This window comes from Globicephala melas, chromosome 11, assembly GCF_963455315.2.
Source record: "Globicephala melas chromosome 11, mGloMel1.2, whole genome shotgun sequence".
NCBI lineage: Eukaryota > Metazoa > Chordata > Mammalia > Artiodactyla > Delphinidae > Globicephala > Globicephala melas.
The window spans coordinates 41,054,088-41,067,339 of NC_083324.2; the positions used below are offsets into that span (position 1 = coordinate 41,054,088).

The 13,252-nt window shown below is 47.4% G+C and overlaps 1 long non-coding RNA gene across 1 annotated transcript; it reads left to right on the plus strand.

Moving 5' to 3' along the window:
- Positions 1-771: 771 nt before the first annotated feature.
- Positions 772-9,041, plus strand: LOC132598123 (uncharacterized). Its single transcript, XR_009565860.1, has 5 exons — positions 772-882; positions 1,422-1,545; positions 4,831-4,876; positions 6,179-6,290; positions 8,064-9,041. It is a non-coding gene; the product is annotated as an uncharacterized lncRNA (long non-coding RNA).
- The last annotated feature ends 4,211 nt before the right edge of the window (positions 9,042-13,252 follow it).

Below are 13,252 nucleotides of genomic sequence, written 5' to 3' on the forward strand. Positions count from 1 at the left end.
TTTTCTGAGGTGAGGGTTTGAACAACTCCCTCCTTGAACTTGGCCTGACCTAGTACGGCAGCTGCAAGAGCCGTGCGGCTGAAGCAGTCCTTGGAGGACAGGAGAGAAGCAGGGGCCACAGTCCTAGGAGAAGACTGCCACCAGGCAGAGCATTTTGAAAATGCAGCTGCTTTGCTCCTCACATAGCTCTTGTCCCAGAGGAGACCCTGATAGATGGAGATGTTTTTGCTTCCACTGTTGTTGCTGTTGCCATCGTACACAGTCTTTCTCCTTTCTTGGAAACAAGGGATTTGTACTGATTCAGTTTTTGATATGGGTTGTCCCAACATGGTGAAGGAGAATTCCAGGGGTTGCCAGGGCCCAAATGAATCTTGAGATGTTTTCATTCAGCGCAGCATATACTCTTGGCTCTGAGAACTGTGTTATTAGATGTGGTGAGGATGGGCAGGGAGAGAGCGAAATAAATAGCATGAAAACATGCCTCTCCTGGAGGAGATAACAACCCAGCTTAAAAAACCCTCCCCCCAAACAGTCCAAGGGAAACCCAGTTAGAGAGACCAGCCTGCACACCAGGAACCCTAACCATCAAGAGTCATTCAGCTCCAAGCAAGTGGGGACCTGGTCCAGCCATCAGGTTCACAAATGAGACTTTGTGAGACATCCCATTTATAAGGAAGGGGGCTGCTTTACTAAGCTTGGAGGCTGAGTGGAAGCAAAGACGTTATGAGTCATTGGTCAGAAGAGGGCTGGCAGGAAACACACTTGCAGCCCAGACTGAGGAAGTGGCAGAGCCCCCAGGAAGGGCCATCTCTGTCCTTTGCGATGGGGCTCTAAGAAGCCCCTCGTTAGAGGAAGGTGCTTTCGTTCAACGCTGAGCTGCAGGTACTGCCCCTCAACAACGTTAGGTCTTTTACAGGCAAGTTCAAGGTCAATAAGGCAGAAACTGGGGAGCCAACACGTTGCTTTAGCTGATCCCGAGCTCTTACTAGCCTGGGTTTTGCAACACTGGGAGTATTTGTGTGGGTTGCATGGTGTTCCTAGCCCTTATTTGGCTGCTTTTCTGGGCTAAGCTGACTGGACCAGGAAAGGCCTTCCCAGGGCTGGTAGCCCCGAACTTTCCTGTTAACGTAATGATGGTCTCTCTTCCTAATACTCCATGGAGTGAGTTCCATTCCCTGCAAAAGCTCACAGTGCTTTACACATGACATATTAGTTATCCCGTTGTTTCCTGTTTGGAAGGAATGTAAAATTAGTAAGAAGATAGAATGTTTGAATTTAAGTAGAGGAGACTAATTTTCTATGAGAGAGGGTAGGGGAAGATGAAACTAATGTTTATGTATGTTATATTGTGAAGCATTTGATGTTATATTGTGGTTCTTCACTGACTGTCCTCACATGAGGTTCTTGTCCCTGTTTTGTAGACATGAAAACTGATTCTGGGAAAGATTGAACAACATGACCACGATCCCACAGCTGTAAGTGGCAGAGCTGAGGCTCAAACCTATGTCAGCCTGACCTCAAAGCCTGCAGGTGCTCTTAAAGCTGGTATGTTTGTATCTGGTTGAAATTGGCCCATATAGTAGGCACACAGAATATAAATAGTAACTAGCCTTATAAAACACGATTAACATTGTGTCATTTGAGCCATACTTGACTAAGACATGTCAACATCCCTGGTCATCTTCACAGGGAGGAGGGTAGGGGATTCAAAGTTAAATCTTTGATACTTAAATAGAAAATGACTATATCCAATGTGGTCAGTTAAAAAAACAGATGACCAAATAAATGTCCAAATAGAGTGGGATTGTTGGGGTTTGATCAACAGAAAGTGAGGACTTGGAGTCTAACACTGTGGGATCTGGAATCCAGTTTACTCCAAGTGATTCCTGACAGCTCAACTTCGTTAGCTGTGCAATCTCTGTTAGGAGATGGCCAAGCATTGAGTGGGAAACAAGAAACTCTGATGAGTGTACGGCCCAAAGACCATACCACCAAGCACAGACAGTTAAAAGGGGTGCACATGGCCAAGCTTACAAAGGTATGATGACTTTCCCACACAGCATCTTGAGGAAAGTCCTGACTGCAAATATTCCAGCCTATTATCCCTTGAGGATGATGCTACTTAAAGATTATGGTCTGTCTTTTTTCGCTTTGTGAAATATGGTCACCATAAGCGAAGAGGTCTCTGTATGGCTGGGCCAAATCCGAGAGAAGTCTGGAGGTTGTGTTAGGAGTCTGCTGCAGGGCTCTGTCCCTGACTCTGCCATCTCTGGGTGGCTTTAACCTTAAACCTGTGCTCCTTCACCAGGACCCATGGGTTGTTAAATAGGAAGCAGCTGAACATCTTTCATCTCCCTCTATCTTCTCTCAGCAATTCCTTTCTCAGGCCTGATTCCTTACTTCCAGGCTCCACTTGACTTCGTGGAGCGGTCAGGAGCCCTGAGTCATGATTGTGATCCTGCATAGCTAAGCATTTAATACTGGTTTTGTAGGACATTTTTTAATTCACAAAATGCTTTCAATCACATTGTCTAATGAGCTATCAACAAGGGTGAGGAGAAGTGATAAGAAGTGTGGCAAAGATGACAAAAGGCGTAAGATGAGCTTGGGAAGGGACCTAAATGATGCCGCTCCTCTGGTGAAGGAGGATAATGTTTGTGAGCCGGCCCCTGAGTGCCAGACAGCCTGGGCAGAAGCAGAACAGGACTTGACAATCACTGACCCATAGGTCAGTGATTTTCCAAGACCCTTGCCCACAGCAGACCCCAACTGATACAGAGCCGGGAACTGGAATTTCTCTAAGAGTCATCCACGGCAAATGCTGACAGAAGCTTCTCTCTGAGGCTTCAAATGCCTTCACGTGGTCAGGACCACAGGCCCGCTTTGTGATGCATTTATCTGTCCTCCTGGAGGTTTACCTTTAAGAACCTCATTTAGAAACACGCCTTGCAGAAGGTAAGAGTTGTGAAATTGACAGGGCCTGGGCTTGTGTCTCTCTTGGCCTGACCTTTTCCACCCCTTTATGAATCTGATCCGTATTCCATTACCTTTGGAGAAGCTGTTCTTACTTGGCAGGTAGGGGGTGCCAGTGAGTGAGCTGCCTGGATTACACCAGCATTTCCGCCAGTCTTCCCTGTCGTCCTCTAAAGAAAAATGAGAGTAGGGGAAGATTTTCTGGCAGTGGCATGGGGAAGATTATTTTGGGCAAGGACTTTCTGAGGTCTTTCCAGACACTAAAAATTAGGCTGCTGAGTCCAGGCACCTCTGGCCAAGCACGTCCTTACTGTTTCAAGGGTACAGCTCGGGAAAGGGAGGCGGCCCGCAGAGCAGCAGCTCTCTGGCCAGCCCCTAGGCTGGCTTCATGGAGAGGGGGTCGGGCTGGTAACAGTGTGATGGAACTCCTCCTCCGATCCCCGCCCAGGATGTGGGTGAGTGAGAACATGTGTGCGGGGAGCGGCGTGCTGATGCCCTCTGTCAGGAGCTCAGGTGATCCGTGAGCCAGCACCCAGCCAGGGCTGCCTCTGCACAGTGGTGATGCCAGCAGTTGGACCTGAGGACCTCTCTCCACCCACAGTCAGGACCCTGTGCTCTCCAGGATTTCCTGTCAATGGTCTGCTCACTGTAGTGATGAGATGTGACCTGCTGCATAAAATGGGGCTTTATACCCCACAGAGCAATAATACTATTGTTTCAGATTTGAATGGTGAACTTGACTATTTCCAGTTGCTCCATACTCAGCACCACCTGCTCTGTGCTTTTTCCCTTTGTGTAGTTGTCTCTTCACACCCCAGGCTACGGGCACCATGGTCTGTGGGGGTTATGTCCTGTGTGTCCTGATGTGTTTGCCCCAGGCACCTAGGACAATGCTTTGCATATAGTGAGCGTGTTTTTTTTTCCCCCTACTAAATGTTTTTAGCTTAAAGAAAATCAGTAACAGTAGATTTACTTTGATCCAAGCCCACATGTTTGGGATGAGAATGGGGCTGGGGATGAAGAGTTATAATGTAGTATGGGATTTAAGGACCTAGAATGTGGAATCAGTGTTGGAATCTATCTTCACCTACCAGCTGTGTGGTCTTGGGCAGGTTAGTCACCCTCTCTGAGTTTCAGTTTCTTTTTCTGTGAAATAGTTACCCAACACTATCGTTGAAAGCATCAAATGGGATCATATGTGTACAAGTTTTCTAGCAAAGTTCCTGGCAGAGTAAGCCCACAATAGATGGATGAGTTTTAGAAGCAATTATGAGAACATTAAGAACCAGAGGGGTTAAATGAATTGCCCCAATGAGTAGTATTTGTTCTATTACACTACATTGTGGGGATAAAAAACCAATAGAAAAGCAGCACAGGCCTGGAGGCTACATATACACAGACAGAAGGTTAATGTAAATCCTTAAGAGATAATCTAATACAAAATTAGGCAAAGGACATGAAGGAGAAATACGGGTAGTCAATAAACACACAAAAAGACGTTCAGCCTCATTTTCAAACAATGCTAATGACAGTAATAATGTAATATTAGGCTAAAGTATTTGCTGAAGGTTAAAAGGGCTGATGCCCAATGTTGAGATGATGTGGGAAAACAGGCACTTTCAGAGTCATTTGGTGGAAAAGTAAGCTTAAAAACATACTGTTACATCAATTTTTTAGGGTTAATGAGTTGCTTTATTTTTTTAATAAGTAATATATGCATGCTTTTTTTGTTTGTTTTTTGTTTTGTTGTGTTGGTATAAAATGTTGAAAGAACACAGAGATACCTAGAATTCGACATGAATGCCCCCTTCACCACCACATCCTTTTGCCCCAACTCAATCCCGCTTTCCTTTTCAGGTACAACCACTCCTGAATTTGATGTGTCTCCTGATCCTTTTTCTAGGTATATGTACAAATATATGTAGAAATAAGACGTGTGGCTTTTTAAATATAAGTGCAATGTTACACACGCATGTTTTACCCATAAGTTCTTTCCAAGTCTATACATATAGATTCATGCTCTCTTTTTAACCAGTACATGTTAAGATGTATCATGTACGTTGTTATGGATACATAATACCTGTTTAATCGTTCCCTTATTTATAAGCATTTAGGTTATTCCTAGAATTTTATGCGTACATGTGCAATTCTTTTGGGGGGGGATAAATTCAAAGTGTAGCCCGTGTAAATTGGGGGCAATCCCGCCAGGTTGTCCTAACAAAGGCTCTAGGAACTTATTTTCACCACAGACTTATAAGAAGGCCTTATTATTTTTATAAGCAAATAGGCCTTATTTTTTATAAGCAAAAAAATATTTTTAAGGATAATTTCGTAGTTCGTGTCCAACTTTTACAATTCCGCTAAAGCAATTACACGAGTGTACAAATATACAGGCATAAGGATGATCTTTGCAGAGACAGTGAAGAGCTGGAAACCAACCAAACACCCCACAAAAGATAAAAATTCTGGGAGCCTCTGTCCTGTGTGCAGGGTAAGGATGGTTAAATGTGTCAGGAGAGCCCCAGGTTAGGGAGGGGGTGTTTAAGCCCATGCACCTTACCCTCGCTGCACTCATCTTCACAGAATCCCAGCGCCTCTGGGTCTCTCCCTGAACACACCCAGCACCCTCTATGCTGAGATGGGGGCAGGGAACCAACCCATTGTAGATCGCACACCAGCCATCAGGGGCCACAGTTTGGTGACTTGTTGGGTGGGCTCAGGACTGGGCAGATGAAGCCTGGGCAGGGGTTCAAACCAGCTCTGGGAACTGTGGATTCGCAGAGCTGCAGAGGGTCAGGCTCACCTGTGGTAGGAGCACCACCTGTCCTGTTTCCACGGTCCCTTCCTCGGGATTTGCTGCAGCAACACGGCAGGGGAAGTGGTGAAAGCACTCTGCAAACCCAAATCCACTAGGAGTAGAGTCCATGCAGCTTGTGGAAGCCTCCCCACTCTGCCTTACACGTCCTGCCTCGCGTACAACCATGCACTGCAAATAGTGTTGGGCAGGCACAAGTTTTTTTGTAATTTTAAGAAAGAAGGGAGTAGAAAAAATGCAGCAGGCACATAAAGAAAGCCCTGACCCTAAGAATACATAAATGAAGAACACTCTCATTAGTTAGTCTATGAAGTTCTACCTTAAAATATCTGGGGAGAGAGGGTGTTAGGAACTTAAATAATTTGTCTTTATCTCCCATCACATTGCAAGGCCTAGAGGAGGAGCAAACCAGGACTTCCTCAGGTACCTGGGCCTCACCTGCCCCAGAGAATGAAGAGAGCAGTCTCACCGTGCAGTCTGGGCAAGACACCAGCATGGTAAGGTAGGTGGGTGGTCAGTTTGCCCTGAAGAATACAGACAGCAGCCCTGGATTCTGGGAAGATGGTGACACACATGTTTGTCCTGCCTTCCTTGTCCTCTCTGCACTTTTTTTGGGTAACACCGCTACCTCGAAGGCTATCTGAGCATCATGTTCTCCTGAGATGCACAGGGAAGGGAGTGGATCTGGGCTTCATTCTCTAAACTTCCAGGTGAAGGCAGTTGACCAGAAGCCATGGGGGGTGGGCTTGCCTCTCCTCTAGGTGTGGGGCAAAGTCCAAGCTGGTCAGACCCTGTCTCTCCCTGACAGGAGACAAACTATCTGCTGCCCAGAGGGGCCTTGGTGACCCTGGGGGACCTGGAGGGACCTGCGGGGCTGGACTGACTTGCTCCAGGACCTCACTGCTAGGACAGCAGCCCCTGGTCCTCACCCCCAGGGTGCTCCTTCTGGTCCTCCGGCAGAGGTCCCAGTTTGCCAGGCCATGTTCAGCAAACCTACAGAAAACTGACTGGGAGAACTACAGACCACAGAAGGAAAAGGAAACCGCAAAACCCACTTGCCAGCTGATCCCCTTCTAGTTCATATTTTACGGCACATCTTAAAGGAGTCGGCATGAACCAGAGACTCCTAGAATGTGGTTCAAACACCAGGTGCTTCAAGTGAGGAGCAGTCAAAGAGCTGAAACAGAATCTCGAGGGAAAGAACAGCATCTCGATCTCACTCTGAAAAAGAGGGGGGAAACGTGTAATGTGGATGGAAAACTCCAATGAGAGGAGTTGGGGCCATGAAGGTGCTAACATGAGAGTCTGGGAAAAGCACATCAAGTAGGAAAAGTGAGCAGCCAGAGAAGTCAGGAAGGAAACAGAAAGAAAAGAAAAAGCCTTGGGAAGCAGTGAGAAAGCTTGTCAGTTCAGGAACTTGGGGAGAAGGCAGAAAGGGGTCTGTGAAGGTCACTTGGGGTCACTTGGTGTTAGCTTTGGGCTCTTGAGTGACAAGTCAGAAACCATCTTGCACTTAGTTCCAAACACTTTGAGAAATGCAAAAAGTCAGAGATTTTGGAGCCCGTGTGTCAGCTGGTCTCAACTCACTGGTAAGAAATTGAGAAGTGATGTGATATGCCCTGGGGCCTCATGGCCAGGGAGGGACAGAGGGGTCGTGAACTGGTTTTTGGTTTTGAGTCACTTCCTCCCACCCCCATGTTTCTTGCATTGGAGGTGGATCCTGGTCATTGCTGGGCATGAAGTCCCTGCCCTGCACTGTCCTGAGTCCTGACTCTGAATGAGGCATTGTGTCCTTACTGGGTGCAGGACTCAGTCTAGTGGGGCCCCTGCCTGCTCTTGCTCTCACGTCATCCTCACAATAATCCTTCGATCGTGGATATCGGTATCATCTCCAGTATAGACACAAGGAAAGTGAGATCTAGAGAATTAATGTCTGCCCACGGTCACGGAGCCACTGGGTTTTCTCCACAGCGAACCCATCACTGTTCAGAGTTTCTAGAGGTGGTTTGCCTTGTTAAGAAAGTTTCCATACAAGGCAGTACAGACTCGAAACCCTGATCAGTCACCACTGCCTGTCCCCTTGGTGACCGAATGCCTCCTTGGCTGTACGCCTGGTTATATATTTGTGATACCACACATTTTATCCATGGCATTTGCCTAATAAAGACTGGTTTTATGTGCAATGAAGATAAAGACAAGGACAGCTGGTTTACCGATGACCGATGGCCACCCCAGGCACTTTCCCTGCTGGGTACATCTTGTCTTCCCTCTGCAGGTGACAGCAGCAGCTCTGGCAGTTACCTTGATCCACGCAGCTCAGAAGCAGCGGGCAGTACCGAGCCCTGGAGGCCAGGCGGGCTCAGGATCTGGCCAACTTCTTTACTCCTCACCTGTGTCTGGTCCAGGTCTCTCCTGGGTCCCAGGGGACTTGGTGGATGCTCAGTCACTGCTGTACCGTTGTCATGACAGCAGCTGGAGGAAAGGTAACATGTGGCTCTGAGTATGACCTTAGGCCACCTGCCTTGCCCCTTCAGCTGGCTGAGGGCTCTAGTGGGGCCTAACACTGTTTTATAAGGTAGCTGAATAAACATCTGAAACCCTGATTAAAGAAGTAAGAGCCCCAAACACAAAACCTTCCAAGATAAGAATATAGGACAGGGCTCCTTCACTTACTCTTTTAAAGATTTGTTTGTTACCTACTGTTACTGAACCAAACTTGGGTCCACTTGCCCTTGCACGGTAAAGCCAATCTACTGACACTGGGTGTGATGAAGGAAAGTGCAGCGTTTATCGCAGGGCGCCAAACAAGGAGTCCAGGCAGCTAGTGCTTAACGAACCCAAACTCTCCAAAGGCTTTCAGGGAAAGGTTTTTAAAGATAGGGCGAGGGAGAGGGTTGAGGGGTGTGTGGTCAGCTCATGGACATTCTTCTAATTGGTTGGTGGTGAGGTAATTGGGAGTCAACATCATCAACCTTCTGGTTCCTACGGGTCTAGGGTCTATGTGTTGGTGGTCAGCATAGAGTTAACTTCTTCCCCCTGGTGAGATTTTCAGTGTCTGCAAAACAGCTCAAAGGACATGGCTCAGAATACTATATATAGCCCTTGAGAAGGAACTAAAGTTCCCTGACTGTTTAATGGCTAAACTATTATTATTTTGTCTTGCTTGACTGTTTTCCTTTGTTTCTGCATTTTCTCACTTCTCTGATTAAATTTATTCTTTGGAACTCGGGGAGGGCCTGGGAGCCTAAAGTTTTACTGCAAACAAGAGGCAGGTGGAGGACATGGTGGGGGTCTGTACTGGGAAGGCCCCATAATGTACTGCTTGGTTACATTACTATGTGCTAAGCATTTTTCTAGATACAGCAGTGAACAAAGCACAGGAGACCTCAGCCTCATGGAACTCAAATCCCTGTCCTTGTGGAGTGACACAGACAACACACAAGTAAGTATGATGACAATGAACCAACACTAGGATGAGAAAGACCTTGTGATGGAAGGTGTTGGGAGGGGTGACCTTAGAGAGGTCAGGGGTCTCTGAAAAGAAAACCTCTCAGTGGGGCCCCAAATGGTGAGGGTGAGCCCTCATTGAGGGGACCCCCATTCACGTCAAAATGGGGGAGCCCACAGTTGGGGTGCTGAGTTCAGGGAGGAAATGCCTGGGCTTTCAGACGCCGGGACACAGGGCTGCTATCCTGGTGGGTCAGAAGAGGGCAGCTGGGACAGAGAGTGGAGTCCCAGGCAGCTGCTGTTCCTCCTGCCTCCAGCCTGGGAGCCAGGAGGTGGGCCTGGTCTTTGCTCTCACCTTGGGGAAGGATGAACCCCTCTACCTGCTAGGGCCACCACCTTGGGCAGGTGCAAACATTGTTTTCAGACAAGAGCAACAAAGAGTGAGCTACCCCTGACATATTCAGGGAAATCAGCTATTGGATTTTAATCCAAATATCTCCTGAGGTGGAGGCGGGGCACAGAAAGGCTTGGGTGAGCCTGGCTACCTCCTGCCACGCCACGTGTCTGGCTCAGGAGTGGAGCAGAAGGGCGCTGGGAGCTGAATGAGTTGCCCTGAGGTGTGAACTCCAGTTACTCAGCACTGTTCTGTGGGGGTTGAACTCAAATGTTTTGCCAAAACAACTGCAGAAGAATAAACAAAAGGAAGGAAAGTAGAAAGGGATACAACCCTCTTAATAATCCAATTAAAATGAGAACCTAATCTGCCTATTTTCTTTTTTTTTGAATTTTTTAAATTTATTTTTTATATAGCAGGTTCTTACTAGTTATCCATTTTATACATATTAGTGTATATATGTCAATCCCAATCTCCCAGTTCATCCCACCACCACCCCCTGCCACTTTCCCCCCTTTAATCTGCCTACTTTCTAAAGCCATTGCTTTAGAACCAGGCCACGTGCTCAGCACTGCCCTGTGGTTTGGCAAGGAGTGTTCAGCACACGCTGCAGCAAGGCAGTCCAGGGGAAATATTTGGAAGAGACGTATAGGAGAAGAGGTGATTAATGGGAAGCATGGTGGCAGGACCTCCCCCACTCCCTTCCAAAACATTTCTTGAGCACCGCTTACATGCTGGCACAAGTACCACGGGGACAGCGATGAACAGACTGCCCGGGCCCTCATTCTGCCCACAGCACGTGGAGGCACAGGCCTTTAAGGCGACTTGCTAGCAATGGGCAGGGCTGAGACTTGCTTCTAGGCTGTCAGAGTCCAAACCCACTGTGTTGGGAAAAAGACCAAAGTTTGGATGGCCAGCTCTTGGCAGCCTGAAAAGGTGTGTCTGCGGTTTCCTGCTCTTCTCCATCCTGTTTAAAGGCCCTTCTTTCTCACCACTCCTCCTCTTCCCAGCAGAGGCCCCACCCAAGAAGGAGGCTTTTCTCCCTGTGTGCCAGGAAAGGGCTCACTTGATTTCTTCCAGGTCCAAAGGGGAAACTGGACCTTCAAAAAAATTATCCGAGCCGCTACATGATCTCCAGGAGCACGCTTGAATGGGTGTATGTATGTATCTATCGAGCTACCTTTGGCCATTTTTCAATGGGCTGTTGGAACAACTTGCTTCCCAGTGAGAGCACCTGCCCCAGTGATTGACAGACGCCAAGGGAAGGGCCACATCCGTCTCAAAGAACATCAGTCAGGTCTGCCCACCTAGCAGTTTCAAGTTGGAAGGAGGCTGGGGACTGGTCACATGGCCATATGGGGAGAAGGTGCAGTCTTTCCAGCTCTGCACACGAGGTGTGCTTGCTTGCCCTGCAGGCCAGCTCACACCGGGCAGCTGTTATTCCCTCTCCTAAGAAGTGAGATGAGGCACAGCTGAATTCAGAACTAGCTCCAAAGAGCTCCTCTGAGTGACTCTTGCAGAGAAAAGAATAAGCTTCCATGCATTTCCCAGGCTGGAGGGCACATCACCAGTTGCAATCGCCTGATGCTTCTCACTTGGGGCTTTTAGGGGCTCATGGAGTTACAAAGCAGTTAGTCTTATCTCCCTTTGTGGACTTCCCTCCTCCTTCCCCTGCCCAGAGACGGAGGATTCTTGGACGTGGGGGTGACACTGACCTTTGGCTAGGCTGTGCCTGTGCTGACAGAGATGGAGCCAAGACTCAGCAACTGTGAGTGGAGAGAGCGGAAGCTTCAAGGCAAGGGTCTTATGCAAAGGATCTAACCATCTTTTGTCTGGTGGGACTGTTGACATTTCTGTTTATAACTGATGCATTTGTACAACCGGGACACACTTTAGAGGGGGAAACACCCTTTATCCAAATATCCAAGTACTATAGAAAAATGAACATCTTACTTTTCACAATACCAAACAGGATTTGATTTTCTTTTCATACACATGCGTTTTATTTTGATGGGCTAGTCTGGTAAATCCTATAATAATGTCAGTTTTTCTGATTGACATTGATTACATGATTTATCATGGCTTTTTTTTTCTTTTTCCAAATAAAACCAAACTGGAGTGATTTGGAATTACAATAGATAATCTCTCCCTTGTCTTTTTCTTTTTTTTTTTTTGCGGTACGCGGGCCTCTCACTGTTGTGGCCTCTCCCGTTGCGGAGCACAGGCTCCGGACGCGCAGGCTCAGCGGCCATGGCTCACGGGCCCAGCCGCTCCGCGGCATGTGGGATCTTCCCGGACCGGGGCACGAACCGGTGTCCCCTGCATCGGCAGGCGGACTCCCAACCACTGCGCCATGAGGGAAGCCCCTGTAAGGCTTTTGAGGGTGGAATCTAGAGTCTTTTGCATCCCCTTGCACACCATTTCCCAAAATGTACCTCTGGTTCATGATTTTAGATGGCATACAGGTGAACGTTATTATTATTATTTTTTTTAATTTCAAGACTGGTATAAATTATCCAGGGCTTCACAAATGCTATTGTTTGGGACGAGTAAAAAGCACTTAAGTGGATCGATGTTCAACATCACCAGTCATTAGGGAAATGCAAATCAAAACCACGTAAGAGGGGCTTCCCTGGTGGCACAGTGGTTGGGAGTCCGCCTGCCGATGCAGGGGACACGGGTTCGTGCCCCGGTCCGGGAGGATCCCACATGCCGCGGAGCGGCTGGGCCCGTGAGCCATGGCCGCTGAGCCTGCGCGTCCGGAGCCTGTGCTCCGCAAGGGGAGAGGCCACAACAGTGAGAGGCCCGCGTACCGCAAAAAAAAAAAAAAAGGAATGAAGTTCTGACACATGCTACAACATAGATGAACCTGAAAACAGTATGCTAAGTGAAATAGACCAGTCGCAAAAGGATATACACAACTCTACTTATGTGAAGTGTCTAGAATAAATTCATGGACCCAGAAAGTAGACTAGTGCTTGCCAGGGGTTGTGGGGAGGAGGAATGGGGAGTTAGTGTTTAATGAGTTTCAGTTTGAAAAGATGAAAAAGTTGTGGAAATGGATGGTGGTGATGGTTGCCCAACAATGTGAATACACCTAATGCCACTGAACTTTATACTTAAAAATGGTTGAAACGATAAGTTTTATGTTATGTATATTTTACTGCAATACACAAATGAGTTGATGTAAAGAAAACAATTAAGCACAGGTGATGTAGCCCTTATAAGGTAGAGTGTGAATGCCCAACTTTGGAAAACACGGTCCAGCCTTGCCCACGGTGTGGTTAGGGATTACAGGAGTTGCATGCAAATGAGAAGCCTTCTTTCAATACTGTTTTTTTTGTTTAAAAAATTTTTTCCATTTCTGGGCTAAAAAATGTTTTACACTACTTTGTGGTCAATAGGAAGGTAGAAAGAGAAGAAATGTGACATTTGTTGAGAAACTTTTTGTGCTAGTGTTTTATTTTGTTCACTCCATTCTAACAACACTGTGGTGTAAGGACTAACCCGGTTCAAACTGGGAAACTGGGCCCCACTGCCAGTAAGTGGACAGAACAGCCCTCCCCACTGGGCGGCCCACCCTCATGCTCTGAGCTCTCTGGGGTATCCCTCACTGCTTCCCT